Below are 27,712 nucleotides of genomic sequence, written 5' to 3'. Positions count from 1 at the left end.
CCGGGAGTCTTTAGCTCCAGCAGCGACACACTGCATCAGCTCGCTAGCAATGAAAACGTTAGTCCGGAAGTCTTTAGCTTCAGCAGCGACACACTGTCTCAGCTCGCTAGCAACGAAAACGTTAGTCCAGAAGTCTTTCCATCAGCGACACACTGCCTCAGCTCACTAGCAACGAAAACGTTAGTCCGGAAGTCTTTAGCACCAGCAGCGACACACTGCCTCACCTCGCTAGCAATGAAAACGTTAGTCCAGAAGTCTTTACAGCAGCGACACACTGCCTCAGCTAGCTGACAACGAAAACGTTAGTCCGGGAGTCTTTAGCTGTAGCAGCGACACACTGCCTCTGCTCGCTAGCAACGAAAACATTAGTCCGGAAGTATTTAGCTCCAGCAGCGACACACTGCCTCTGCTAGCTGACAACGAAAACGTTAGTCCGGGAGTCTTTAGCTGTAGCAGCGACACACTGCCTCTGCTAGCTAGCAACGAAAACATTAGTCCGGAAGTATTTAGCTCCAGCAGCGACACACTGCCTCAGCTCGCTAGCAATGAAAACGTTAGTCCAGAAGTCTTTAGCTTCAGCAGCGACACACTGCCTCAGCTCGCTAGCAACGAATACGATAGTCCAGAAGTCTTTAGCTTCAGCAGCGACACACTGCCTCAGCTCGCTAGCAACGAAAACATTGGTCCGGAAGTCTTTAACTTCAGCAGCGACACACTGCCTCAGCTCGGTAGCAATGAAAACATTAGCCCGGGAGTCTTTAGCTCCAGCAGCGACACACTGCCTCAGCTCGCTAGCAACGAAAACGTTAGTCCGGCAGTCTTTAGCTCCAGCAGCGACACACTGCCTCAGCTTGCTAGCAATGAAAACGTTAGTCCGGAAATCTTTAGGTTCAGCAGCGACACACTGCCTCAGCTCGCTAGCAACGAAAACGTTAGTCCGGGAGTCTTTAGCTCCAGCAGCGACACACAGCCTCAGCTCGCTAGCAATGAAAACGTTAGTCCGGAAGTCTTTAGCTTCAGCAGCGTCACACTGCCTCACCTCGCTAGCAATGAAAACGTTAGTCCAGAAGTCTTTCCAGCAGCGACACACTGCCTCAGCTCGCTAGCAACGAAAACATTAGCCCGGGAGTCTTTAGCTCCAGCAGCGACACACTGCCTCAGCTAGCTAGCAACGAAAACGTTAGCCCGGGAGTCTTTAGCTCCAGTAGAGACACACTGCCTCATCTCGCTAGCAACGAAAGCGTTAGCCCGGGAGTCTTTAGCTCCAGCAGCGACACACTGCATCAGCTCGCTAGCAATGAAAACGTTAGTCCGGAAGTCTTTAGCTTCAGCAGCGACACACTGTCTCAGCTCGCTAGCAACGAAAACGTTAGTCCAGAAGTCTTTCCATCAGCGACACACTGCCTCAGCTCGCTAGCAACGAAAACATTGGTCCGGAAGTCTTTAGCTTCAGCAGAGACACACTGCCTCAGCTCGCTAGCAACGAAAACATTGGTCCGGAAGTCTTTAGCTTCAGCAGAGACACACTGCCTCAGCTCGCTAGCAACGAAAACATTAGTCCGGAAGTCTTTAGCTTCAGCAGCGACACACTGCCTCAGCTCGCTAGCAACGAAAACATTAGTCCGGAAGTCTTTAGCTCCAGCAGCGACACACTGCCTCTGCTAGCTGACAACGAAAACGTTAGTCCGGGAGTCTTTAGATGTAGCAGCGACACACTGCCTCTGCTAGCTAGCAACGACAACGTTAGTCCGGGAGTCTTAAGCTGCAGCAGCGACACACTGCCTCAGCTCGCTAGCACCGAAAACATTGGTCCGGAAGTCTTTAGCTTCAGCAGCGACACACTGCCTCAGCTCGCTAGCAACGAAAACATTAGTCCGGAAGTCTTTAACTTCAGCAGCGACACACTGCCTCAGCTCGGTAGCAACAAAACCATTAGTCCGGAAGTCTTTAGCTCCAGCAGCGACATACTGCCTCTGCTAGCTGGCAACGAAAACGTTAGTCCGGGAGTCTTTAGCTGTAGCAGCGACACACTGCCTCTGCTAGCTAGCAACGACAACGTTATCCGGGAGTCTTAAGCTGCAGCAGCGACACACTGCCTCAGCTAGATAGCAAAGAAAACGTTAGCCCGGGAGTCTTTAGCTCCAGCAGCGACACACTGCCTCAGCTCGCTAGCAATGAAAACGTTAGTCTGGAAGTCTTTAGCTTCAGCAGCGACACACTGTCTCAGCTCGCTAGCAATGAAAACGTTAGTCAGGAAGTCTTTAGCTCCAGCAGCGACACACTGCCTCAGCTCGCTAGCAACGAAAACGTTAGTCCGGAAGTCTGTAGCTCCAGCAGCGACGCACTGTCTCAGCTAGCTAGCAACGACAACGTTAGTCCGGGATTCCTTAGCTGCAGCAGCGACACACTGCCTCAGCTAGATAGCAACGAAAACGTTAGCCCGGGAGTCTTTAGCTCCAGCAGCGACACACTGCCTCACCTCGCTAGCAATGAAAACGTTAGTCTGTAAGTCTTTAGCTTCAGCAGCGACACACTGTCTCAGCTCGCTAGCAACGAAAACGTTAGTCCAGAAGTCTTTCCATCAGCGACACACTGCCTCAGCTGGCTAGCAACGAAAACATTGGTCCGGAAGTCTTTAGCTTCAGCAGCGACACACTGCCTCAGCTCACTAGCAACGAAAACGTTAGTCCGGAAGTATTTAGCTCCAGCAGCGACACACTGCCTCTGCTCGCTAGCTACAAAAAAATTAGTCCGGAAGTCTTTAGCTCCAGCAGCGACACACTGCCTCAGCTCGCTAGCAACGAAAACATTAGTCCGGAAGTCTTTAGCTTCAGCAGCGACACACTGCCTCAGCTCGCTAGCAATGAAAACATTAGCCCGGGAGTCTTTAGCTCCAGCAGCGACACACTGCCTCAGCTCGCTAGCAATGAAAACGTTAGTCTGGAAGTCTTTAGCTTCAGCAGCGACACACTGCCTCAGCTCGCTAGCAACAAATACGATAGTCCAGAAGTCTTTAGCTTCAGCAGCGACACACTGCCTCAGCTCGCTAGCAACAAATACGATAGTCCAGAAGTCTTTAGCTTCAGCAGCGACACACTGCCTCAGCTCGCTAGCAACGAAAACATTAGTCCGGAAGTCTTTAGCTTCAGCAGCGACACACTGCCTCAGCTCGGTAGCAACAAAAACATTAGTCCGGAAGTCTTTAGCTCCAGCAGCGACACACTGCCTCTGCTAGCTGGCAACGAAAACGTTAGTCCGGGAGTCTTTAGCTGTAGCAGCGACACACTGCCTCTTCTAGCTAGCAACGACAACGTTAGTCCGGGAGTCATAAGCTTCAGCAGCGACACACTGCCTCAGCTAGATAGCAACGAAAAAGTTAGCCCGGGAGTCTTTAGCTCCAGCAGCGACACACTGCCTCAGCTCGCTAGCAACGAAAACGTTAGTCCAGAAGTCTTTCCATCAGCGACTCACTGCCTCAGCTCGGTAGCAACGAAAACATTGGTCCGGAAGTCTTTAGCTTCAGCAGCAACACACTGCCTCAGCTCGCTAGCAACGAAAACATTAGTCTGGAAGTCTTTAGCTTCAGCAGCGACACACTGCCTCAGCTCGCTAGCAACGAAAACATTAGTCCGGAAGTCTTTAGCTCCAGCAGCGACACACTGCCTCTGCTAGCTGACAACGAAAACGTTAGTCCGGGAGTCTTTAGCTGTAGCAGCGACACACTGCCTCTGCTAGCTAGCAACGACAACGTTAGCCCGGGAGTCTTTAGCTCCAGCAGCGACACACAGCCTCAGCTCGCTAGCAACGAAAACGTTAGTCCAGAAGTCTTTCCATCAGCGACACACTGCCTCAGCTCGCTAGCAACGAAAACATTGGTCCGGAAATCTTTAGCTTCAGCAGCGACACACTGCCTCAGCTCACTAGCAACGAAAACGTTAGTCCGGAAGTCTTTAGCACCAGCAGCGACACACTGCCTCACCTCGCTAGCAATGAAAACGTTAGTCCAGAAGTCTTTACAGCAGCGACACACTGCCTCAGCTCGCTAGCAACGAAAACATTAGTCCGGAAGTCTTTAGCTCCAGCAGCGACACACTGCCTCTGCTAGCTGACAACGAAAACGTTAGTCCGGGAGTCTTTAGCTGTAGCAGCGACACACTGCCTCTGCTAGCTAGCAACGAAAACATTAGTCCGGAAGTATTTAGCTCCAGCAGCGACACACTGCCTCAGCTCGCTAGCAATGAAAACGTTAGTCCAGAAGTCTTTAGCTTCAGCAGCGACACACTGCCTCAGCTCGCTAGCAACGAATACGATAGTCCAGAAGTCTTTAGCTTCAGCAGCGACACACTGCCTCAGCTCGCTAGCAACGAAAACATTGGTCCGGAAGTCTTTAGCTTCAGCAGCGACACACTGCCTCAGCTCGGTAGCAATGAAAACATTAGCCCGGGAGTCTTTAGCTCCAGCAGCGACACACTGCCTCAGCTCGCTAGCAACGAAAACGTTAGTCCGGCAGTCTTTAGCTCCAGCAGCGACACACTGCCTCAGCTTGCTAGCAATGAAAACGTTAGTCCGGCAATCTTTAGGTTCAGCAGCGACACACTGCCTCAGCTCGCTAGCAACGAAAACGTTAGTCCGGGAGTCTTTAGCTCCAGCAGCGACACACAGCCTCAGCTCGCTAGCAATGAAAACGTTAGTCCGGAAGTCTTTAGCTTCAGCAGCGACACACTGCCTCACCTCGCTAGCAATGAAAACGTTAGTCCAGAAGTCTTTCCAGCAGCGACACACTGCCTCAGCTCGCTAGCAACGAAAACATTAGCCCGGGAGTCTTTAGCTCCAGCAGCGACACACTGCCTCAGCTAGCTAGCAACGAAAACGTTAGCCCGGGAGTCTTTAGCTCCAGTAGAGACACACTGCCTCATCTCGCTAGCAACGAAAGCGTTAGCCCGGGAGTCTTTAGCTCCAGCAGCGACACACTGCCTCACCTCGCTAGCAATGAAAACGTTAGTCTGTAAGTCTTTAGCTTCAGCAGCGACACACTGTCTCAGCTCGCTAGCAACGAAAACGTTAGTCCAAAAGTCTTTCCATCAGCGACACACTGCCTCAGCTGGCTAGCAACGAAAACATTGGTCCGGAAGTCTTTAGCTTCAGCAGCGACACACTGCCTCAGCTCACTAGCAACGAAAACGTTAGTCCGGAAGTATTTAGCTCCAGCAGCGACACACTGCCTCTGCTCGCTAGCTACAAAAAAATTAGTCCGGAAGTCTTTAGCTCCAGCAGCGACACACTGCCTCAGCTCGCTAGCAACGAAAACATTAGTCCGGAAGTCTTTAGCTTCAGCAGCGACACACTGCCTCAGCTCGCTAGCAATGAAAACATTAGCCCGGGAGTCTTTAGCTCCAGCAGCGACACACTGCCTCAGCTCGCTAGCAATGAAAACGTTAGTCTGGAAGTCTTTAGCTTCAGCAGCGACACACTGCCTCAGCTCGCTAGCAACAAATACGATAGTCCAGAAGTCTTTAGCTTCAGCAGCGACACACTGCCTCAGCTCGCTAGCAACGAAAACATTAGTCCGGAAGTCTTTAGCTTCAGCAGCGACACACTGCCTCAGCTCGGTAGCAACAAAAACATTAGTCCGGAAGTCTTTAGCTCCAGCAGCGACACACTGCCTCTGCTAGCTGGCAACGAAAACGTTAGTCCGGGAGTCTTTAGCTGTAGCAGCGACACACTGCCTCTTCTAGCTAGCAACGACAACGTTAGTCCGGGAGTCATAAACTTCAGCAGCGACACACTGCCTCAGCTAGATAGCAACGAAAAAGTTAGCCCGGGAGTCTTTAGCTCCAGCAGCGACACACTGCCTCAGCTCGCTAGCAACGAAAACGTTAGTCCAGAAGTCTTTCCATCAGCGACTCACTGCCTCAGCTCGGTAGCAACGAAAACATTGGTCCGGAAGTCTTTAGCTTCAGCAGCAACACACTGCCTCAGCTCGCTAGCAACGAAAACATTAGTCTGGAAGTCTTTAGCTTCAGCAGCGACACACTGCCTCAGCTCGCTAGCAACGAAAACATTAGTCCGGAAGTCTTTAGCTCCAGCAGCGACACACTGCCTCTGCTAGCTGACAACGAAAACGTTAGTCCGGGAGTCTTTAGCTGTAGCAGCGACACACTGCCTCTGCTAGCTAGCAACGACAACGTTAGCCCGGGAGTCTTTAGCTCCAGCAGCGACACACAGCCTCAGCTCGCTAGCAACGAAAACGTTAGTCCAGAAGTCTTTCCATCAGCGACACACTGCCTCAGCTCGCTAGCAACGAAAACATTGGTCCGGAAATCTTTAGCTTCAGCAGCGACACACTGCCTCAGCTCACTAGCAACGAAAACGTTAGTCCGGAAGTCTTTAGCACCAGCAGCGACACACTGCCTCACCTCGCTAGCAATGAAAACGTTAGTCCAGAAGTCTTTACAGCAGCGACACACTGCCTCAGCTCGCTAGCAACGAAAACATTAGTCCGGAAGTCTTTAGCTCCAGCAGCGACACACTGCCTCTGCTAGCTGACAACGAAAACGTTAGTCCGGGAGTCTTTAGCTGTAGCAGCGACACACTGCCTCTGCTAGCTAGCAACGAAAACATTAGTCCGGAAGTATTTAGCTCCAGCAGCGACACACTGCCTCAGCTCGCTAGCAATGAAAACGTTAGTCCAGAAGTCTTTAGCTTCAGCAGCGACACACTGCCTCAGCTCGCTAGCAACGAATACGATAGTCCAGAAGTCTTTAGCTTCAGCAGCGACACACTGCCTCAGCTCGCTAGCAACGAAAACATTGGTCCGGAAGTCTTTAGCTTCAGCAGCGACACACTGCCTCAGCTCGGTAGCAATGAAAACATTAGCCCGGGAGTCTTTAGCTCCAGCAGCGACACACTGCCTCAGCTCGCTAGCAACGAAAACGTTAGTCCGGCAGTCTTTAGCTCCAGCAGCGACACACTGCCTCAGCTTGCTAGCAATGAAAACGTTAGTCCGGAAATCTTTAGGTTCAGCAGCGACACACTGCCTCAGCTCGCTAGCAACGAAAACGTTAGTCCGGGAGTCTTTAGCTCCAGCAGCGACACACAGCCTCAGCTCGCTAGCAATGAAAACGTTAGTCCGGAAGTCTTTAGCTTCAGCAGCGACACACTGCCTCACCTCGCTAGCAATGAAAACGTTAGTCCAGAAGTCTTTCCAGCAGCGACACACTGCCTCAGCTCGCTAGCAACGAAAACATTAGCCCGGGAGTCTTTAGCTCCAGCAGCGACACACTGCCTCAGCTAGCTAGCAACGAAAACGTTAGCCCGGGAGTCTTTAGCTCCAGTAGAGACACACTGCCTCATCTCGCTAGCAACGAAAGCGTTAGCCCGGGAGTCTTTAGCTCCAGCAGCGACACACTGCATCAGCTCGCTAGCAATGAAAACGTTAGTCCGGAAGTCTTTAGCTTCAGCAGCGACACACTGTCTCAGCTCGCTAGCAACGAAAACGTTAGTCCAGAAGTCTTTCCATCAGCGACACACTGCCTCAGCTCGCTAGCAACGAAAACATTGGTCCGGAAGTCTTTAGCTTCAGCAGCGACACACTGCCTCAGCTCGCTAGCAACGAAAACGTTAGTCCGGAAGTCTTTAGCTTCAGCAGCGACACACTGCCTCAGCTCGCTAGCAACGAAAACATTAGTCCGGAAGTCTTTAGCTCCAGCAGCGACACACTGCCTCTGCTAGCTGACAACGAAAACGTTAGTCCGGGAGTCTTTAGCTGTAGCAGCGACACACTGCCTCTGCTAGCTAGCAACGACAACGTTAGTCCGGGAGTCTTAAGCTGCAGCAGCGACACACTGCCTCAGCTCGCTAGCAACGAAAACATTGGTCCGGAAGTCTTTAACTTCAGCAGCGACACACTGCCTCAGCTCGCTAGCAACGAAAACATTAGTCCGGAAGTCTTTAACTTCAGCAGCGACACACTGCCTCAGCTCGGTAGCAACAAAACCATTAGTCCGGAAGTCTTTAGCTCCAGCAGCGACATACTGCCTCTGCTAGCTGGCAACGAAAACGTTAGTCCGGGAGTCTTTAGCTGTAGCAGCGACACACTGCCTCTGCTAGCTAGCAACGACAACGTTATCCGGGAGTCTTAAGCTGCAGCAGCGACACACTGCCTCAGCTAGATAGCAAAGAAAACGTTAGCCCGGGAGTCTTTAGCTCCAGCAGCGACACACTGCCTCAGCTCGCTAGCAATGAAAACGTTAGTCTGGAAGTCTTTAGCTTCAGCAGCGACACACTGTCTCAGCTCGCTAGCAATGAAAACGTTAGTCAGGAAGTCTTTAGCTCCAGCAGCGACACACTGCCTCAGCTCGCTAGCAACGAAAACGTTAGTCCGGAAATCTGTAGCTCCAGCAGCGACACACTGTCTCAGCTAGCTAGCAACGACAACGTTAGTCCGGGATTCCTTAGCTGCAGCAGCGACACACTGCCTCAGCTAGATAGCAACGAAAACGTTAGCCCGGGAGTCTTTAGCTCCAGCAGCGACACACTGCCTCACCTCGCTAGCAATGAAAACGTTAGTCTGTAAGTCTTTAGCTTCAGCAGCGACACACTGTCTCAGCTCGCTAGCAACGAAAACGTTAGTCCAGAAGTCTTTCCATCAGCGACACACTGCCTCAGCTGGCTAGCAACGAAAACATTGGTCCGGAAGTCTTTAGCTTCAGCAGCGACACACTGCCTCAGCTCACTAGCAACGAAAACGTTAGTCCGGAAGTATTTAGCTCCAGCAGCGACACACTGCCTCTGCTCGCTAGCTACAAAAAAATTAGTCCGGAAGTCTTTAGCTCCAGCAGCGACACACTGCCTCAGCTCGCTAGCAACGAAAACATTAGTCCGGAAGTCTTTAGCTTCAGCAGCGACACACTGCCTCAGCTCGCTAGCAATGAAAACATTAGCCCGGGAGTCTTTAGCTCCAGCAGCGACACACTGCCTCAGCTCGCTAGCAATGAAAACGTTAGTTTGGAAGTCTTTAGCTTCAGCAGCGACACACTGCCTCAGCTCGCTAGCAACAAATACGATAGTCCAGAAGTCTTTAGCTTCAGCAGCGACACACTGCCTCAGCTCGCTAGCAACGAAAACATTAGTCCGGAAGTCTTTAGCTTCAGCAGCGACACACTGCCTCAGCTCGGTAGCAACAAAAACATTAGTCCGGAAGTCTTTAGCTCCAGCAGCGACACACTGCCTCTGCTAGCTGGCAACGAAAACGTTAGTCCGGGAGTCTTTAGCTGTAGCAGCGACACACTGCCTCTTCTAGCTAGCAACGACAACGTTAGTCCGGGAGTCATAAGCTTCAGCAGCGACACACTGCCTCAGCTAGATAGCAACGAAAAAGTTAGCCCGGGAGTCTTTAGCTCGAGCAGCGACACACTGCCTCAGCTCGCTAGCAACGAAAACGTTAGTCCAGAAGTCTTTCCATCAGCGACTCACTGCCTCAGCTCGGTAGCAACGAAAACATTGGTCCGGAAGTCTTAAGCTTCAGCAGCAACACACTGCCTCAGCTCGCTAGCAACGAAAACATTAGTCTGGAAGTCTTTAGCTTCAGCAGCGACACACTGCTTCTGCTCGCTAGCAATGAAAATGTTAGTCCGGGAGTCTTTAGCTCCAGCAGCGACACACTGCCTCAGCTCGCTAGCAACGAAAACATTAGTCCGGAAGTATTTAGCTCCACCAGAGACACACTGCCTCAGCTCGCTAGCAATGAAAACGTTAGTCCGGAAGTCTTTAGCTCCAGCAGCGACACACTGCCTCAGCTCGCTAGCAACGAATACGATAGTCCAGAAGTCTTTAGCTTCACAGCGACACACTGCCTCAGCTCGCTGGCAATGAAAACATTGGTCCGGAAGTCTTTAGCTTCAGCAGCGACACACTGCCTCAGCTCGGTAGCAATGAAAACATTAGCCCGGGAGTCTTTAGCTCCGGCAGCGACACACTGCCTCAGCTCGCTAGCAACGAAAACGTTAGTCCGGCAGTCTTTAGCTCCAGCAGCGACACACTGCCTCAGCTCGCTAGCAATGAAAACGTTAGTCCGGAAATCTTTAGCTTCAGCAGCGACACACTGCCTCAGCTCGCTAGCAACGAAAACGTTAGTCCGGGAGTCTTTAGCTCCAGCAGCGACACACAGCCTCAGCTCGCTAGCAATGAAAACGTTAGTCCGGAAGTCTTTAGCTTCAGCAGCGACACACTGCCTCACCTCGCTAGCAATGAAAACGTTAGTCCAGAAGTCTTTCCAGCAGCGACACACTGCCTCAGCTCGCTAGCAACGAAAACATTAGCTCGGGAGTCTTTAGCTCCAGCAGCGACACACTGCCTCAGCTAGCTAGCAACGAAAACGTTAGCCCGGGAGTGTTTAGCTCCAGTAGAGACACACTGCCTCATCTCGCTAGCAACGAAAGCGTTAGCCCGGGAGTCTTTAGCTCCAGCAGCGACACACTGCATCAGCTCGCTAGCAATGAAAACGTTAGTCCGGAAGTCTTTAGCTTCAGCAGCGACACACTGTCTCAGCTAGCTAGCAACGAAAACGTTAGTCCAGAAGTCTTTCCATCAGCGACACACTGCCTCAGCTCGCTAGCAACGAAAACATTGGTCCGGAAGTCTTTAGCTTCAGCAGCGACACACTGCCTCAGCTCGCTAGCAACGAAAACGTTAGTCCGGAAGTCTTTAGCTCCAGCAGCGACACACTGCCTCAGCTCGCTAGCAACGAAAACATTAGTCCGGAAGTCTTTAGCTCAACAGCGACACACTGCCTCTGCTAGCTGACAACGAAAACGTTAGTCCGGGAGTCTTTAGCTGTAGCAGCGACACACTGCCTCTGCTAGCTAGCAACGACAACGTTAGTCCGGGAGTCTTTAGCTCCAGCAGCGACACACAGCCTCAGCTCGCTAGCAACGAAAACGTTAGTCCAGAAGTCTTTCCATCAGCGACACACTGCCTCAGCTCGCTAGCAACGAAAACATTGGTCCGGAAATCTTTAGCTTCAGCAGCGACACACTGCCTCAGCTCACTAGCAACGAAAACGTTAGTCCGGAAGTCTTTAGCACCAGCAGCGACACACTGCCTCACCTCGCTAGCAATGAAAACGTTAGTCCAGAAGTCTTTACAGCAGCGACACACTGCCTCAGCTCGCTAGCAATGAAAACATTAGTCCGGAAGTCTTTAGCTCGAGCAGCGACACACTGCCTCTGCTAGCTGACAACGAAAACGTTAGTCCGGGAGTCTTTAGCTGTAGCAGCGACACACTGCCTCTGCTAGCTAGCAACGACAACGTTAGTCCGGGAGTCTTAAGCTGCAGCAGCGACACACTGCCTCAGCTAGATAGCAAAGAAAACGTTAGCCCGGGAGTCTTTAGCTCCAGCAGCGACACACTGCCTCAGCTCGCTAGCAATGAAAACGTTAGTCTGGAAGTCTTTAGCTTCAGCAGCGACACACTGTCTCAGCTCGCTAGCAATGAAAACGTTAGTCAGGAAGTCTTTAGCTCCAGCAGCGACACACTGCCTCAGCTCGCTAGCAACGAAAACGTTAGTCCGGAAGTCTGTAGCTCCAGCAGCGACACACTGTCTCAGCTAGCTAGCAACGACAACGTTAGTCCGGGATTCCTTAGCTGCAGCAGCGACACACTGCCTCAGCTCGCTAGCAACGAAAACGTTAGTCCGGCAGTCTTTAGCTCCAGCAGCGACACACTGCCTCAGCTTGCTAGCAATGAAAACGTTAGTCCGGAAATCTTTAGGTTCAGCAGCGACACACTGCCTCAGCTCGCTAGCAACGAAAACGTTAGTCCGGGAGTCTTTAGCTCCAGCAGCGACACACAGCCTCAGCTCGCTAGCAATGAAAACGTTAGTCCGGAAGTCTTTAGCTTCAGCAGCGACACACTGCCTCACCTCGCTAGCAATGAAAACGTTAGTCCAGAAGTCTTTCCAGCAGCGACACACTGCCTCAGCTCGCTAGCAACGAAAACATTAGCCCGGGAGTCTTTAGCTCCAGCAGCGACACACTGCCTCAGCTAGCTAGCAACGAAAACGTTAGCCCGGGAGTCTTTAGCTCCAGTAGAGACACACTGCCTCATCTCGCTAGCAACGAAAGCGTTAGCCCGGGAGTCTTTAGCTCCAGCAGCGACACACTGCATCAGCTCGCTAGCAATGAAAACGTTAGTCCGGAAGTCTTTAGCTTCAGCAGCGACACACTGTCTCAGCTCGCTAGCAACGAAAACGTTAGTCTAGAAGTCTTTCCATCAGCGACACACTGCCTCAGCTCGCTAGCAACGAAAACATTGGTCCGGAAGTCTTTAGCTTCAGCAGCGACACACTGCCTCAGCTCGCTAGCAACGAAAACGTTAGTCCGGAAGTCTTTAGCTTCAGCAGCGACACACTGCCTCAGCTCGCTAGCAACGAAAACATTAGTCCGGAAGTCTTTAGCTCCAGCAGCGACACACTGCCTCTGCTAGCTGACAACGAAAACGTTAGTCCGGGAGTCTTTAGCTGTAGCAGCGACACACTGCCTCTGCTAGCTAGCAACGACAACGTTAGTCCGGGAGTCTTAAGCTGCAGCAGCGACACACTGCCTCAGCTCGCTAGCAACGAAAACATTGGTCCGGAAGTCTTTAGCTTCAGCAGCGACACACTGCCTCAGCTCGCTAGCAACGAAAACATTAGTCCGGAAGTCTTTAACTTCAGCAGCGACACACTGCCTCTGCTAGCTGACAACGAAAACGTTAGTCCGGAAGTCTTTAGCTTCAGCAGCGACACACTGCCTCAGCTCGCTAGCAACGAAAACGTTAGTCCAGGAGTCTTTAGCTCCAGCAGCGACACACAGCCTCAGCTCGCTAGCAATGAAAACGTTAGTCCGGAAGTCTTTAGCTTCAGCAGCGACACACTGCCTCACCTCGCTAGCAATGAAAACGTTAGTCCAGAAGTCTTTCCAGCAGCGACACACTGCCTCAGCTCGCTAGCAACGAAAACATTAGCTCGGGAGTCTTTAGCTCCAGCAGCGACACACTGCCTCAGCTAGCTAGCAACGAAAACGTTAGCCCGGGAGTGTTTAGCTCCAGTAGAGACACACTGCCTCATCTCGCTAGCAACGAAAGCGTTAGCCCGGGAGTCTTTAGCTCCAGCAGCGACACACTGCATCAGCTCGCTAGCAATGAAAACGTTAGTCCGGAAGTCTTTAGCTTCAGCAGCGACACACTGTCTCAGCTAGCTAGCAACGAAAACGTTAGTCCAGAAGTCTTTCCATCAGCGACACACTGCCTCAGCTCGCTAGCAACGAAAACATTGGTCCGGAAGTCTTTAGCTTCAGCAGCGACACACTGCCTCAGCTCGCTAGCAACGAAAACGTTAGTCCGGAAGTCTTTACAGCAGCGACACACTGCCTCAGCTCGCTAGCAATGAAAACATTAGTCCGGAAGTCTTTAGCTCGAGCAGCGACACACTGCCTCTGCTAGCTGACAACGAAAACGTTAGTCCGGGAGTCTTTAGCTGTAGCAGCGACACACTGCCTCTGCTAGCTAGCAACGACAACGTTAGTCCGGGAGTCTTAAGCTGCAGCAGCGACACACTGCCTCAGCTAGATAGCAAAGAAAACGTTAGCCCGGGAGTCTTTAGCTCCAGCAGCGACACACTGCCTCAGCTCGCTAGCAATGAAAACGTTAGTCTGGAAGTCTTTAGCTTCAGCAGCGACACACTGTCTCAGCTCGCTAGCAATGAAAACGTTAGTCAGGAAGTCTTTAGCTCCAGCAGCGACACACTGCCTCAGCTCGCTAGCAACGAAAACGTTAGTCCGGAAGTCTGTAGCTCCAGCAGCGACACACTGTCTCAGCTAGCTAGCAACGACAACGTTAGTCCGGGATTCCTTAGCTGCAGCAGCGACACACTGCCTCAGCTCGCTAGCAACGAAAACGTTAGTCCGGCAGTCTTTAGCTCCAGCAGCGACACACTGCCTCAGCTTGCTAGCAATGAAAACGTTAGTCCGGAAATCTTTAGGTTCAGCAGCGACACACTGCCTCAGCTCGCTAGCAACGAAAACGTTAGTCCGGGAGTCTTTAGCTCCAGCAGCGACACACAGCCTCAGCTCGCTAGCAATGAAAACGTTAGTCCGGAAGTCTTTAGCTTCAGCAGCGACACACTGCCTCACCTCGCTAGCAATGAAAACGTTAGTCCAGAAGTCTTTCCAGCAGCGACACACTGCCTCAGCTCGCTAGCAACGAAAACATTAGCCCGGGAGTCTTTAGCTCCAGCAGCGACACACTGCCTCAGCTAGCTAGCAACGAAAACGTTAGCCCGGGAGTCTTTAGCTCCAGTAGAGACACACTGCCTCATCTCGCTAGCAACGAAAGCGTTAGCCCGGGAGTCTTTAGCTCCAGCAGCGACACACTGCATCAGCTCGCTAGCAATGAAAACGTTAGTCCGGAAGTCTTTAGCTTCAGCAGCGACACACTGTCTCAGCTAGCTAGCAACGAAAACGTTAGTCCAGAAGTCTTTCCATCAGCGACACACTGCCTCAGCTCGCTAGCAACGAAAACATTGGTCCGGAAGTCTTTAGCTTCAGCAGCGACACACTGCCTCAGCTCGCTAGCAACGAAAACGTTAGTCCGGAAGTCTTTACAGCAGCGACACACTGCCTCAGCTCGCTAGCAATGAAAACATTAGTCCGGAAGTCTTTAGCTCGAGCAGCGACACACTGCCTCTGCTAGCTGACAACGAAAACGTTAGTCCGGGAGTCTTTAGCTGTAGCAGCGACACACTGCCTCTGCTAGCTAGCAACGACAACGTTAGTCCGGGAGTCTTAAGCTGCAGCAGCGACACACTGCCTCAGCTAGATAGCAAAGAAAACGTTAGCCCGGGAGTCTTTAGCTCCAGCAGCGACACACTGCCTCAGCTCGCTAGCATGAAAACGTTAGTCTGGAAGTCTTTAGCTTCAGCAGCGACACACTGTCTCAGCTCGCTAGCAATGAAAACGTTAGTCAGGAAGTCTTTAGCTCCAGCAGCGACACACTGCCTCAGCTCGCTAGCAACGAAAACGTTAGTCCGGAAGTCTGTAGCTCCAGCAGCGACACACTGTCTCAGCTAGCTAGCAACGACAACGTTAGTCCGGGATTCCTTAGCTGCAGCAGCGACACACTGCCTCAGCTCGCTAGCAACGAAAACGTTAGTCTGGAAGTCTTTAGCTTCAGCAGCGACACACTGTCTCAGCTCGCTAGCAATGAAAACGTTAGTCCGGAAATCTTTAGGTTCAGCAGCGACACACTGCCTCAGCTCGCTAGCAACGAAAACGTTAGTCCGGAAGTCTGTAGCTCCAGCAGCGACACACTGTCTCAGCTAGCTAGCAACGACAACGTTAGTCCGGGATTCCTTAGCTGCAGCAGCGACACACTGCCTCAGCTCGCTAGCAACGAAAACGTTAGTCCGGCAGTCTTTAGCTCCAGCAGCGACACACTGCCTCAGCTTGCTAGCAATGAAAACGTTAGTCCGGAAATCTTTAGGTTCAGCAGCGACACACTGCCTCAGCTCGCTAGCAACGAAAACGTTAGTCCGGGAGTCTTTAGCTCCAGCAGCGACACACAGCCTCAGCTCGCTAGCAATGAAAACGTTAGTCCGGAAGTCTTTAGCTTCAGCAGCGACACACTGCCTCACCTCGCTAGCAATGAAAACGTTAGTCCAGAAGTCTTTCCAGCAGCGACACACTGCCTCAGCTCGCTAGCAACGAAAACATTAGCCCGGGAGTCTTTAGCTCCAGCAGCGACACACTGCCTCAGCTAGCTAGCAACGAAAACGTTAGCCCGGGAGTCTTTAGCTCCAGTAGAGACACACTGCCTCATCTCGCTAGCAACGAAAGCGTTAGCCCGGGAGTCTTTAGCTCCAGCAGCGACACACTGCATCAGCTCGCTAGCAATGAAAACGTTAGTCCGGAAGTCTTTAGCTTCAGCAGCGACACACTGTCTCAGCTCGCTAGCAACGAAAACGTTAGTCCAGAAGTCTTTCCATCAGCGACACACTGCCTCAGCTCGCTAGCAACGAAAACATTGGTCCGGAAGTCTTTAGCTTCAGCAGCGACACACTGCCTCAGCTCGCTAGCAACGAAAACGTTAGTCCGGAAGTCTTTAGCTTCAGCAGCGACACACTGCCTCAGCTCGCTAGCAACGAAAACATTAGTCCGGAAGTCTTTAGCTCCAGCAGCGACACACTGCCTCTGCTAGCTGACAACGAAAACGTTAGTCCGGGAGTCTTTAGCTGTAGCAGCGACACACTGCCTCTGCTAGCTAGCAACGACAACGTTAGTCCGGGAGTCTTAAGCTGCAGCAGCGACACACTGCCTCAGCTCGCTAGCAACGAAAACATTGGTCCGGAAGTCTTTAGCTTCAGCAGCGACACACTGCCTCAGCTCGCTAGCAACGAAAACATTAGTCCGGAAGTCTTTAACTTCAGCAGCGACACACTGCCTCTGCTAGCTGACAACAAAAACGTTAGTCCGGAAGTCTTTAGCTTCAGCAGCGACACACTGTCTCAGCTCGCTAGCAACGAAAACGTTAGCCCAGAAGTCTTTCCATCAGCGACACACTGCCTCAGCTCGCTAGCAACGAAAACATTGGTCCGGAAGTCTTTAGCTTCAGCAGCGACACACTGCCTCAGCTCGCTAGCAACGAAAACGTTAGTCCGGAAGTCTTTAGCTTCAGCAGCGACACACTGCCTCAGCTCGCTAGCAACGAAAACATTAGTCCGGAAGTCTTTAGCTCCAGCAGCGACACACTGCCTCTGCTAGCTGACAACGAAAACGTTAGTCCGGGAGTCTTTAGCTGTAGCAGCGACACACTGCCTCTGCTAGCTAGCAACGACAACGTTAGTCCGGGAGTCTTAAGCTGCAGCAGCGACACACTGCCTCAGCTCGCTAGCAACGAAAACATTGGTCCGGAAGTCTTTAGCTTCAGCAGCGACACACTGCCTCAGCTCGCTAGCAACGAAAACATTAGTCCGGAAGTCTTTAACTTCAGCAGCGACACACTGCCTCTGCTAGCTGACAACGAAAACGTTAGTCCGGAAGTCTTTAGCTTCAGCAGCGACACACTGTCTCAGCTCGCTAGCAACGAAAACGTTAGCCCAGAAGTCTTTCCATCAGCGACACACTGCCTCAGCTCGCTAGCAACGAAAACATTGGTCCGGAAGTCTTTAGCTTCAGCAGCGACACACTGCCTCAGCTCGCTAGCAACGAAAACGTTAGTCCGGAAGTCTTTAGCTTCAGCAGTGACACACTGCCTCAGCTCGCTAGCAACGAAAACATTAGTCCGGAAGTCTTTAGCTCCAGCAGCGACACACTGCCTCTGCTAGCTGACAACGAAAACGTTAGTCCGGGAGTCTTTAGCTGTAGCAGCGACACACTGCCTCTGCTAGCTAGCAACGACAACGTTAGTCCGGAAGTCTTTAGCTCCAGCAGCGACACACTGCCTCAGCTCGCTAGCAACGAATACGATAGTCCAGAAGTCTTTAGCTTCACAGCGCCACACTGCCTCAGCTCGCTAGCAACGAAAACATTGGTCCGGAAGTCTTTAGCTTCAGCAGCGACACACTGCCTCAGCTCGCTAGCAACGAAAACATTGGTCCGGAAGTCTTTAGCTTCAGCAGCGACACACTGCCTCAGCTCGGTAGCAATGAAAACATTAGCCCGGGAGTCTTGAGCTCCGGCAGCGACACACTGCCTCAGCTCGCTAGCAACGAAAACGTTAGTCCGGCAGTCTTTAGCTCCAGCAGCGACACACTGCCTCAGCTCGCTAGCAATGAAAACGTTAGTCCGGAAATCTTTAGCTTCAGCAGCGACACACTGCCTCAGCTCGCTAGCAACGAAAACGTTAGTCCGGGAGTCTTTAGCTCCAGCAGCGACACACAGCCTCAGCTCGCTAGCAATGAAAACGTTAGTCCGGAAGTCTTTAGCTTCAGCAGCGACACACTGCCTCACCTCGCTAGCAATGAAAACGTTAGTCCAGAAGTCTTTCCAGCAGCGACACACTGCCTCAGCTCGCTTGCAACGAAAACATTAGCCCGGGAGTCTTTAGCTCCAGCAGCGACACACTGCCTCAGCTAGCTAGCAACGAAAACGTTAGCCCGGGAGTGTTTAGCTCCAGTAGAGACACACTGCCTCATCTCGCTAGCAACGAAAGCGTTAGTCCAGAAGTCTTTCCATCAGCGACACACTGCCTCAGCTCGCTAGCAACGAAAACATTGGTCCGGAAGTCTTTAGCTTCAGCAGCGACACACTGCCTCAGCTCGCTAGCAACGAAAACGTTAGTCCGGAAGTCTTTAGCTCCAGCAGCGACACACTGCCTCAGCTCGCTAGCAACGAAAACATTAGTCCGGAAGTCTTTAGCTCCAGCAGCGACACACTGCCTCTGCTAGCTGACAACGAAAACGTTAGTCCGGGAGTCTTTAGCTGTAGCAGCGACACACTGCCTCTGCTAGCTAGCAACGACAACGTTAGCCCGGGAGTCTTTAGCTCCAGCAGCGACACACAGCCTCAGCTCGCTAGCAACGAAAACGTTAGTCCAGAAGTCTTTCCATCAGCGACACACTGCCTCAGCTCGCTAGCAACGAAAACATTGGTCCGGAAATCTTTAGCTTCAGCAGCGACACACTGCCTCAGCTCACTAGCAACGAAAACGTTAGTCCGGAAGTCTTTAGCACCAGCAGCGACACACTGCCTCACCTCGCTAGCAATGAAAACGTTAGTCCAGAAGTCTTTACAGCAGCGACACACTGCGTCAGCTCGCTAGCAACGAAAACATTAGTCCGGAAGTCTTTAGCTCCAGCAGCGACACACTGCCTCTGCTAGCTGACAACGAAAACGTTAGTCCGGGAGTCTTTAGCTGTAGCAGCGACACACTGCCTCTGCTAGCTAGCAACGAAAACATTAGTCCGGAAGTATTTAGCTCCAGCAGCGACACACTGCCTCAGCTCGCTAGCAATGAAAACGTTAGTCCAGAAGTCTTTAGCTTCAGCAGCGACACACTGCCTCAGCTCGCTAGCAACGAATACGATAGTCCAGAAGTCTTTAGCTTCAGCAGCGACACACTGCCTCAGCTCGCTAGCAACGAAAACATTGGTCCGGAAGTCTTTAGCTTCAGCAGCGACACACTGCCTCAGCTCGGTAGCAATGAAAACATTAGCCCGGGAGTCTTTAGCTCCAGCAGCGACACACTGCCTCAGCTCGCTAGCAACGAAAACGTTAGTCCGGCATTCTTTAGCTCCAGCAGCGACACACTGCCTCAGCTTGCTAGCAATGAAAACGTTAGTCCGGAAATCTTTAGGTTCAGCAGCGACACACTGCCTCAGCTCGCTAGCAACGAAAACGTTAGTCCGGGAGTCTTTAGCTCCAGCAGCGACACACAGCCTCAGCTCGCTAGCAATGAAAACGTTAGTCCGGAAGTCTTTAGCTTCAGCAGCGACACACTGCCTCACCTCGCTAGCAATGAAAACGTTAGTCCAGAAGTCTTTCCAGCAGCGACACACTGCCTCAGCTCGCTAGCAACGAAAACATTAGCCCGGGAGTCTTTAGCTCCAGCAGCGACACACTGCCTTAGCTAGCTAGCAACGAAAACGTTAGCCCGGGAGTCTTTAGCTCCAGTAGAGACACACTGCCTCATCTCGCTAGCAACGAAAGCGTTAGCCCGGGAGTCTTTAGCTCCAGCAGCGACACACTGTCTCAGCTCGCTAGCAACGAAAACGTTAGTCCAGAAGTCTTTCCATCAGCGACACACTGCCTCAGCTCGCTAGCAACGAAAACATTGGTCCGGAAGTCTTTAGCTTCAGCAGAGACACACTGCCTCAGCTCGCTAGCAACGAAAACGTTAGTCCGGAAGTCTTTAGCTTCAGCAGCGACACACTGCCTCAGCTCGCTAGCAACGAAAACATTAGTCCGGAAGTCTTTAGCTCCAGCAGCGACACACTGCCTCTGCTAGCTGACAACGAAAACGTTAGTCCGGGAGTCTTTAGCTGTAGCAGCGACACACTGCCTCTGCTAGCTAGCAACGACAACGTTAGTCCGGGAGTCTTAAGCTGCAGCAGCGACACACTGCCTCAGCTCGCTAGCAACGAAAACATTGGTCCGGAAGTCTTTAGCTTCAGCAGCGACACACTGCCTCAGCTCGCTAGCAACGAAAACATTAGTCCGGAAGTCTTTAACTTCAGCAGCGACACACTGCCTCAGCTCGGTAGCAACAAAACCATTAGTCCGGAAGTCTTTAGCTCCAGCAGCGACATACTGCCTCTGCTAGCTGGCAACGAAAACGTTAGTCCGGGAGTCTTTAGCTGTAGCAGCGACACACTGCCTCTGCTAGCTAGCAACGACAACGTTATCCGGGAGTCTTAAGCTGCAGCAGCGACACACTGCCTCATCTCGCTAGCAACGAAAGCGTTAGCCCGGGAGTCTTTAGCTCCAGCAGCGACACACTGCATCAGCTCGCTAGCAATGAAAACGTTAGTCCGGAAGTCTTTAGCTTCAGCAGCGACACACTGTCTCAGCTCGCTAGCAACGAAAACGTTAGTCCAGAAGTCTTTCCATCAGCGACACACTGCCTCAGCTCGCTAGCAACGAAAACATTGGTCCGGAAGTCTTTAGCTTCAGCAGAGACACACTGCCTCAGCTCGCTAGCAACGAAAACGTTAGTCCGGAAGTCTTTAGCTTCAGCAGCGACACACTGCCTCAGCTCGCTAGCAACGAAAACATTAGTCCGGAAGTCTTTAGCTCCAGCAGCGACACACTGCCTCTGCTAGCTGACAACGAAAACGTTAGTCCGGGAGTCTTTAGCTGTAGCAGCGACACACTGCCTCTGCTAGCTAGCAACGACAACGTTAGTCCGGGAGTCTTAAGCTGCAGCAGCGACACACTGCCTCAGCTCGCTAGCAACGAAAACATTGGTCCGGAAGTCTTTAGCTTCAGCAGCGACACACTGCCTCAGCTCGCTAGCAACGAAAACATTAGTCCGGAAGTCTTTAACTTCAGCAGCGACACACTGCCTCAGCTCGGTAGCAACAAAACCATTAGTCCGGAAGTCTTTAGCTCCAGCAGCGACATACTGCCTCTGCTAGCTGGCAACGAAAACGTTAGTCCGGGAGTCTTTAGCTGTAGCAGCGACACACTGCCTCTGCTAGCTAGCAACGACAACGTTATCCGGGAGTCTTAAGCTGCAGCAGCGACACACTGCCTCAGCTAGATAGCAAAGAAAACGTTAGCCCGGGAGTCTTTAGCTCCAGCAGCGACACACTGCCTCAGCTCGCTAGCAATGAAAACGTTAGTCTGGAAGTCTTTAGCTTCAGCAGCGACACACTGTCTCAGCTCGCTAGCAATGAAAACGTTAGTCAGGAAGTCTTTAGCTCCAGCAGCGACACACTGCCTCAGCTCGCTAGCAACGAAAACGTTAGTCCGGAAGTCTGTAGCTCCAGCAGCGACACACTGTCTCAGCTAGCTAGCAACGACAACGTTAGTCCGGGATTCCTTAGCTGCAGCAGCGACACACTGCCTCAGCTAGATAGCAACGAAAACGTTAGCCCGGGAGTCTTTAGCTCCAGCAGCGACACACTGCCTCACCTCGCTAGCAATGAAAACGTTAGTCTGTAAGTCTTTAGCTCCAGCAGCGACACACTGTCTCAGCTCGCTAGCAACGAAAACGTTAGTCCAGAAGCCTTTCCATCAGCGACACACTGCCTCAGCTGGCTAGCAACGAAAACATTGGTCCGGAAGTCTTTAGCTTCAGCAGCGACACACTGCCTCAGCTCACTAGCAACGAAAACGTTAGTCCGGAAGTATTTAGCTCCAGCAGCGACACACTGCCTCTGCTCGCTAGCTACAAAAAAATTAGTCCGGAAGTCTTTAGCTCCAGCAGCGACACACTGCCTCAGCTCGCTAGCAACGAAAACATTAGTCCGGAAGTCTTTAGCTTCAGCAGCGACACACTGCCTCAGCTCGCTAGCAATGAAAAAATTAGCCCGGGAGTCTTTAGCTCCAGCAGCGACACACTGCCTCAGCTCGCTAGCAATGAAAACGTTAGTCTGGAAGTCTTTAGCTTCAGCAGCGACACACTGCCTCAGCTCGCTAGCAACAAATACGATAGTCCAGAAGTCTTTAGCTTCAGCAGCGACACACTGCCTCAGCTCGCTAGCAACGAAAACATTAGTCCGGAAGTCTTTAGCTTCAGCAGCGACACACTGCCTCAGCTCGGTAGCAACAAAAACATTAGTCCGGAAGTCTTTAGCTCCAGCAGCGACACACTGCCTCTGCTAGCTGGCAACGAAAACGTTAGTCCGGGAGTCTTTAGCTGTAGCAGCGACACACTGCCTCTTCTAGCTAGCAACGACAACGTTAGTCCGGGAGTCATAAGCTTCAGCAGCGACACACTGCCTCAGCTAGATAGCAACGAAAAAGTTAGCCCGGGAGTCTTTAGCTTCAGCAGCGACACACTGCCTCAGCTCGCTAGCAACGAAAACATTAGTCCGGAAGTCTTTAGCTCCAGCAGCGACACACTGCCTCTGCTAGCTGACAACGAAAACGTTAGTCCGGGAGTCTTTAGCTGTAGCAGCGACACACTGCCTCTGCTAGCTAGCAATGACAACGTTAGCCCGGGAGTCTTTAGCTCCAGCAGCGACACACAGCCTCAGCTCGCTAGCAACGAAAACGTTAGTCCAGAAGTCTTTCCATCAGCGACACACTGCCTCAGCTCGCTAGCAACGAAAACATTGGTCCGGAAATCTTTAGCTTCAGCAGCGACACACTGCCTCAGCTCACTAGCAACGAAAACGTTAGTCCGGAAGTCTTTAGCACCAGCAGCGACACACTGCCTCACCTCGCTAGCAATGAAAACGTTAGTCCAGAAGTCTTTACAGCAGCGACACACTGCCTCAGCTCGCTAGCAACGAAAACATTAGTCCGGAAGTCTTTAGCTCCAGCAGCGACACACTGCCTCTGCTAGCTGACAACGAAAACGTTAGTCCGAGAGTCTTTAGCTGTAGCAGCGACACACTGCCTCTGCTAGCTAGCAACGAAAACATTAGTCCGGAAGTATTTAGCTCCAGCAGCGACACACTGCCTCAGCTCGCTAGCAATGAAAACGTTAGTCCAGAAGTCTTTAGCTTCAGCAGCGACACACTGCCTCAGCTCGCTAGCAACGAATACGATAGTCCAGAAGTCTTTAGCTTCAGCAGCGACACACTGCCTCAGCTCGCTAGCAACGAAAACATTGGTCCGGAAGTCTTTAGCTTCAGCAGCGACACACTGCCTCAGCTCGGTAGCAATGAAAACATTAGCCCGGGAGTCTTTAGCTCCAGCAGCGACACACTGCCTCAGCTCGCTAGCAACGAAAACGTTAGTCCGGCAGTCTTTAGCTCCAGCAGCGACACACTGCCTCAGCTTGCTAGCAATGAAAACGTTAGTCCGGAAATCTTTAGGTTCAGCAGCGACACACTGCCTCAGCTCGCTAGCAACGAAAACGTTAGTCCGGGAGTCTTTAGCTCCAGCAGCGACACACAGCCTCAGCTCGCTAGCAATGAAAACGTTAGTCCGGAAGTCTTTAGCTTCAGCAGCGACACACTGCCTCACCTCGCTAGCAATGAAAACGTTAGTCCAGAAGTCTTTCCAGCAGCGACACACTGCCTCAGCTCGCTAGCAACGAAAACATTAGCCCGGGAGTCTTTAGCTCCAGCAGCGACACACTGCCTCAGCTAGCTAGCAACGAAAACGTTAGCCCGGGAGTCTTTAGCTCCAGTAGAGACACACTGCCTCATCTCGCTAGCAACGAAAGCGTTAGCCCGGGAGTCTTTAGCTCCAGCAGCGACACACTGCATCAGCTCGCTAGCAATGAAAACGTTAGTCCGGAAGTCTTTAGCTTCAGCAGCGACACACTGTCTCAGCTCGCTAGCAACGAAAACGTTAGTCCAGAAGTCTTTCCATCAGCGACACACTGCCTCAGCTCGCTAGCAACGAAAACATTGGTCCGGAAGTCTTTAGCTTCAGCAGCGACACACTGCCTCAGCTCGCTAGCAACGAAAACGTTAGTCCGGAAGTCTTTAGCTTCAGCAGCGACACACTGCCTCAGCTCGCTAGCAACGAAAACATTAGTCCGGAAGTCTTTAACTCCAGCAGCGACACACTGCCTCTGCTAGCTGACAACGAAAACGTTAGTCCGGGAGTCTTTAGCTGTAGCAGCGACACACTGCCTCTGCTAGCTAGCAACGACAACGTTAGTCCGGGAGTCTTAAGCTGCAGCAGCGACACACTGCCTCAGCTCGCTAGCAACGAAAACATTGGTCCGGAAGTCTTTAGCTTCAGCAGCGACACACTGCCTCAGCTCGCTAGCAACGAAAACATTAGTCCGGAAGTCTTTAACTTCAGCAGCGACACACTGCCTCAGCTCGGTAGCAACAAAACCATTAGTCCGGAAGTCTTTAGCTCCAGCAGCGACATACTGCCTCTGCTAGCTGGCAACGAAAACGTTAGTCCGGGAGTCTTTAGCTGTAGCAGCGACACACTGCCTCTGCTAGCTAGCAACGACAACGTTATCCGGGAGTCTTAAGCTGCAGCAGCGACACACTGCCTCAGCTAGATAGCAAAGAAAACGTTAGCCCGGGAGTCTTTAGCTCCAGCAGCGACACACTGCCTCAGCTCGCTAGCAATGAAAACGTTAGTCTGGAAGTCTTTAGCTTCAGCAGCGACACACTGTCTCAGCTCGCTAGCAATGAAAACGTTAGTCAGGAAGTCTTTAGCTCCAGCAGCGACACACTGCCTCAGCTCGCTAGCAACGAAAACGTTAGTCCGGAAATCTGTAGCTCCAGCAGCGACACACTGTCTCAGCTAGCTAGCAACGACAACGTTAGTCCGGGATTCCTTAGCTGCAGCAGCGACACACTGCCTCAGCTAGATAGCAACGAAAACGTTAGCCCGGGAGTCTTTAGCTCCAGCAGCGACACACTGCCTCACCTCGCTAGCAATGAAAACGTTAGTCTGTAAGTCTTTAGCTTCAGCAGCGACACACTGTCTCAGCTCGCTAGCAACGAAAACGTTAGTCCAGAAGTCTTTCCATCAGCGACACACTGCCTCAGCTGGCTAGCAACGAAAACATTGGTCCGGAAGTCTTTAGCTTCAGCAGCGACACACTGCCTCAGCTCACTAGCAACGAAAACGTTAGTCCGGAAGTATTTAGCTCCAGCAGCGACACACTGCCTCTGCTCGCTAGCTACAAAAAAATTAGTCCAGAAGTCTTTAGCTCCAGCAGCGACACACTGCCTCAGCTCGCTAGCAACGAAAACATTAGTCCGGAAGTCTTTAGCTTCAGCAGCGACACACTGCCTCAGCTCGCTAGCAATGAAAACATTAGCCCGGGAGTCTTTAGCTCCAGCAGCGACACACTGCCTCAGCTCGCTAGCAATGAAAACGTTAGTCTGGAAGTCTTTAGCTTCAGCAGCGACACACTGCCTCAGCTCGCTAGCAACAAATACGATAGTCCAGAAGTCTTTAGCTTCAGCAGCGACACACTGCCTCAGCTCGCTAGCAACGAAAACATTAGTCCGGAAGTCTTTAGCTTCAGCAGCGACACACTGCCTCAGCTCGGTAGCAACAAAAACATTAGTCCGGAAGTCTTTAGCTCCAGCAGCGACACACTGCCTCTGCTAGCTGGCAACGAAAACGTTAGTCCGGGAGTCTTTAGCTGTAGCAGCGACACACTGCCTCTTCTAGCTAGCAACGACAACGTTAGTCCGGGAGTCATAAGCTTCAGCAGCGACACACTGCCTCAGCTAGATAGCAACGAAAAAGTTAGCCCGGGAGTCTTTAGCTCCAGCAGCGACACACTGCCTCAGCTCGCTAGCAACGAAAACGTTAGTCCAGAAGTCTTTCCATCAGCGACTCACTGCCTCAGCTCGGTAGCAACGAAAACATTGGTCCGGAAGTCTTAAGCTTCAGCAGCAACACACTGCCTCAGCTCGCTAGCAACGAAAACATTAGTCTGGAAGTCTTTAGCTTCAGCAGCGACACACTGCTTCTGCTCGCTAGCAATGAAAATGTTAGTCCGGGAGTCTTTAGCTCCAGCAGCGACACACTGCCTCAGCTCGCTAGCAACGAAAACATTAGTCCGGAAGTATTTAGCTCCACCAGAGAAACACTGCCTCAGCTCGCTAGCAATGAAAACGTTAGTCCGGAAGTCTTTAGCTCCAGCAGCGACACACTGCCTCAGCTCGCTAGCAACGAATACGATAGTCCAGAAGTCTTTAGCTTCACAGCGACACACTGCCTCAGCTCGCTGGCAATGAAAACATTGGTCCGGAAGTCTTTAGCTTCAGCAGCGACACACTGCCTCAGCTCGGTAGCAATGAAAACATTAGCCCGGGAGTCTTTAGCTCCGGCAGCGACACACTGCCTCAGCTCGCTAGCAACGAAAACGTTAGTCCGGCAGTCTTTAGCTCCAGCAGCGACACACTGCCTCAGCTCGCTAGCAATGAAAACGTTAGTCCGGAAATCTTTAGCTTCAGCAGCGACACACTGCCTCAGCTCGCTAGCAACGAAAACGTTAGTCCGGGAGTCTTTAGCTCCAGCAGCGACACACAGCCTCAGCTCGCTAGCAATGAAAACGTTAGTCCGGAAGTCTTTAGCTTCAGCAGCGACACACTGCCTCACCTCGCTAGCAATGAAAACGTTAGTCCAGAAGTCTTTCCAGCAGCGACACACTGCCTCAGCTCGCTAGCAACGAAAACATTAGCTCGGGAGTCTTTAGCTCCAGCAGCGACACACTGCCTCAGCTAGCTAGCAACGAAAACGTTAGCCCGGGAGTGTTTAGCTCCAGTAGAGACACACTGCCTCATCTCGCTAGCAACGAAAGCGTTAGCCCGGGAGTCTTTAGCTCCAGCAGCGACACACTGCATCAGCTCGCTAGCAATGAAAACGTTAGTCCGGAAGTCTTTAGCTTCAGCAGCGACACACTGTCTCAGCTAGCTAGCAACGAAAACGTTAGTCCAGAAGTCTTTCCATCAGCGACACACTGCCTCAGCTCGCTAGCAACGAAAACATTGGTCCGGAAGTCTTTAGGTTCAGCAGCGACACACTGCCTCAGCTCGCTAGCAACGAAAACGTTAGTCCGGAAGTCTTTAGCTCCAGCAGCGACACACTGCCTCAGCTCGCTAGCAACGAAAACATTAGTCCGGAAGTCTTTAGCTCCACAGCGACACACTGCCTCTGCTAGCTGACAACGAAAACGTTAGTCCGGGAGTCTTTAGCTGTAGCAGCGACACACTGCCTCTGCTAGCTAGCAACGACAACGTTAGTCCGGGAGTCTTTAGCTCCAGCAGCGACACACAGCCTCAGCTCGCTAGCAACGAAAACGTTAGTCCAGAAGTCTTTCCATCAGCGACACACTGCCTCAGCTCGCTAGCAACGAAAACATTGGTCCGGAAATCTTTAGCTTCAGCAGCGACACACTGCCTCAGCTCACTAGCAACGAAAACGTTAGTCCGGAAGTCTTTAGCACCAGCAGCGACACACTGCCTCACCTCGCTAGCAATGAAAACGTTAGTCCAGAAGTCTTTACAGCAGCGGCACACTGCCTCAGCTCGCTAGCAATGAAAACATTAGTCCGGAAGTCTTTAGCTCGAGCAGCGACACACTGCCTCTGCTAGCTGACAACGAAAACGTTAGTCCGGGAGTCTTTAGCTGT

The sequence above is a fragment of the Lampris incognitus genome, chromosome 1 (genome assembly GCF_029633865.1).
Source record: "Lampris incognitus isolate fLamInc1 chromosome 1, fLamInc1.hap2, whole genome shotgun sequence".
NCBI lineage: Eukaryota > Metazoa > Chordata > Actinopteri > Lampriformes > Lampridae > Lampris > Lampris incognitus.
This window is presented reverse-complemented; position numbering follows the sequence as displayed.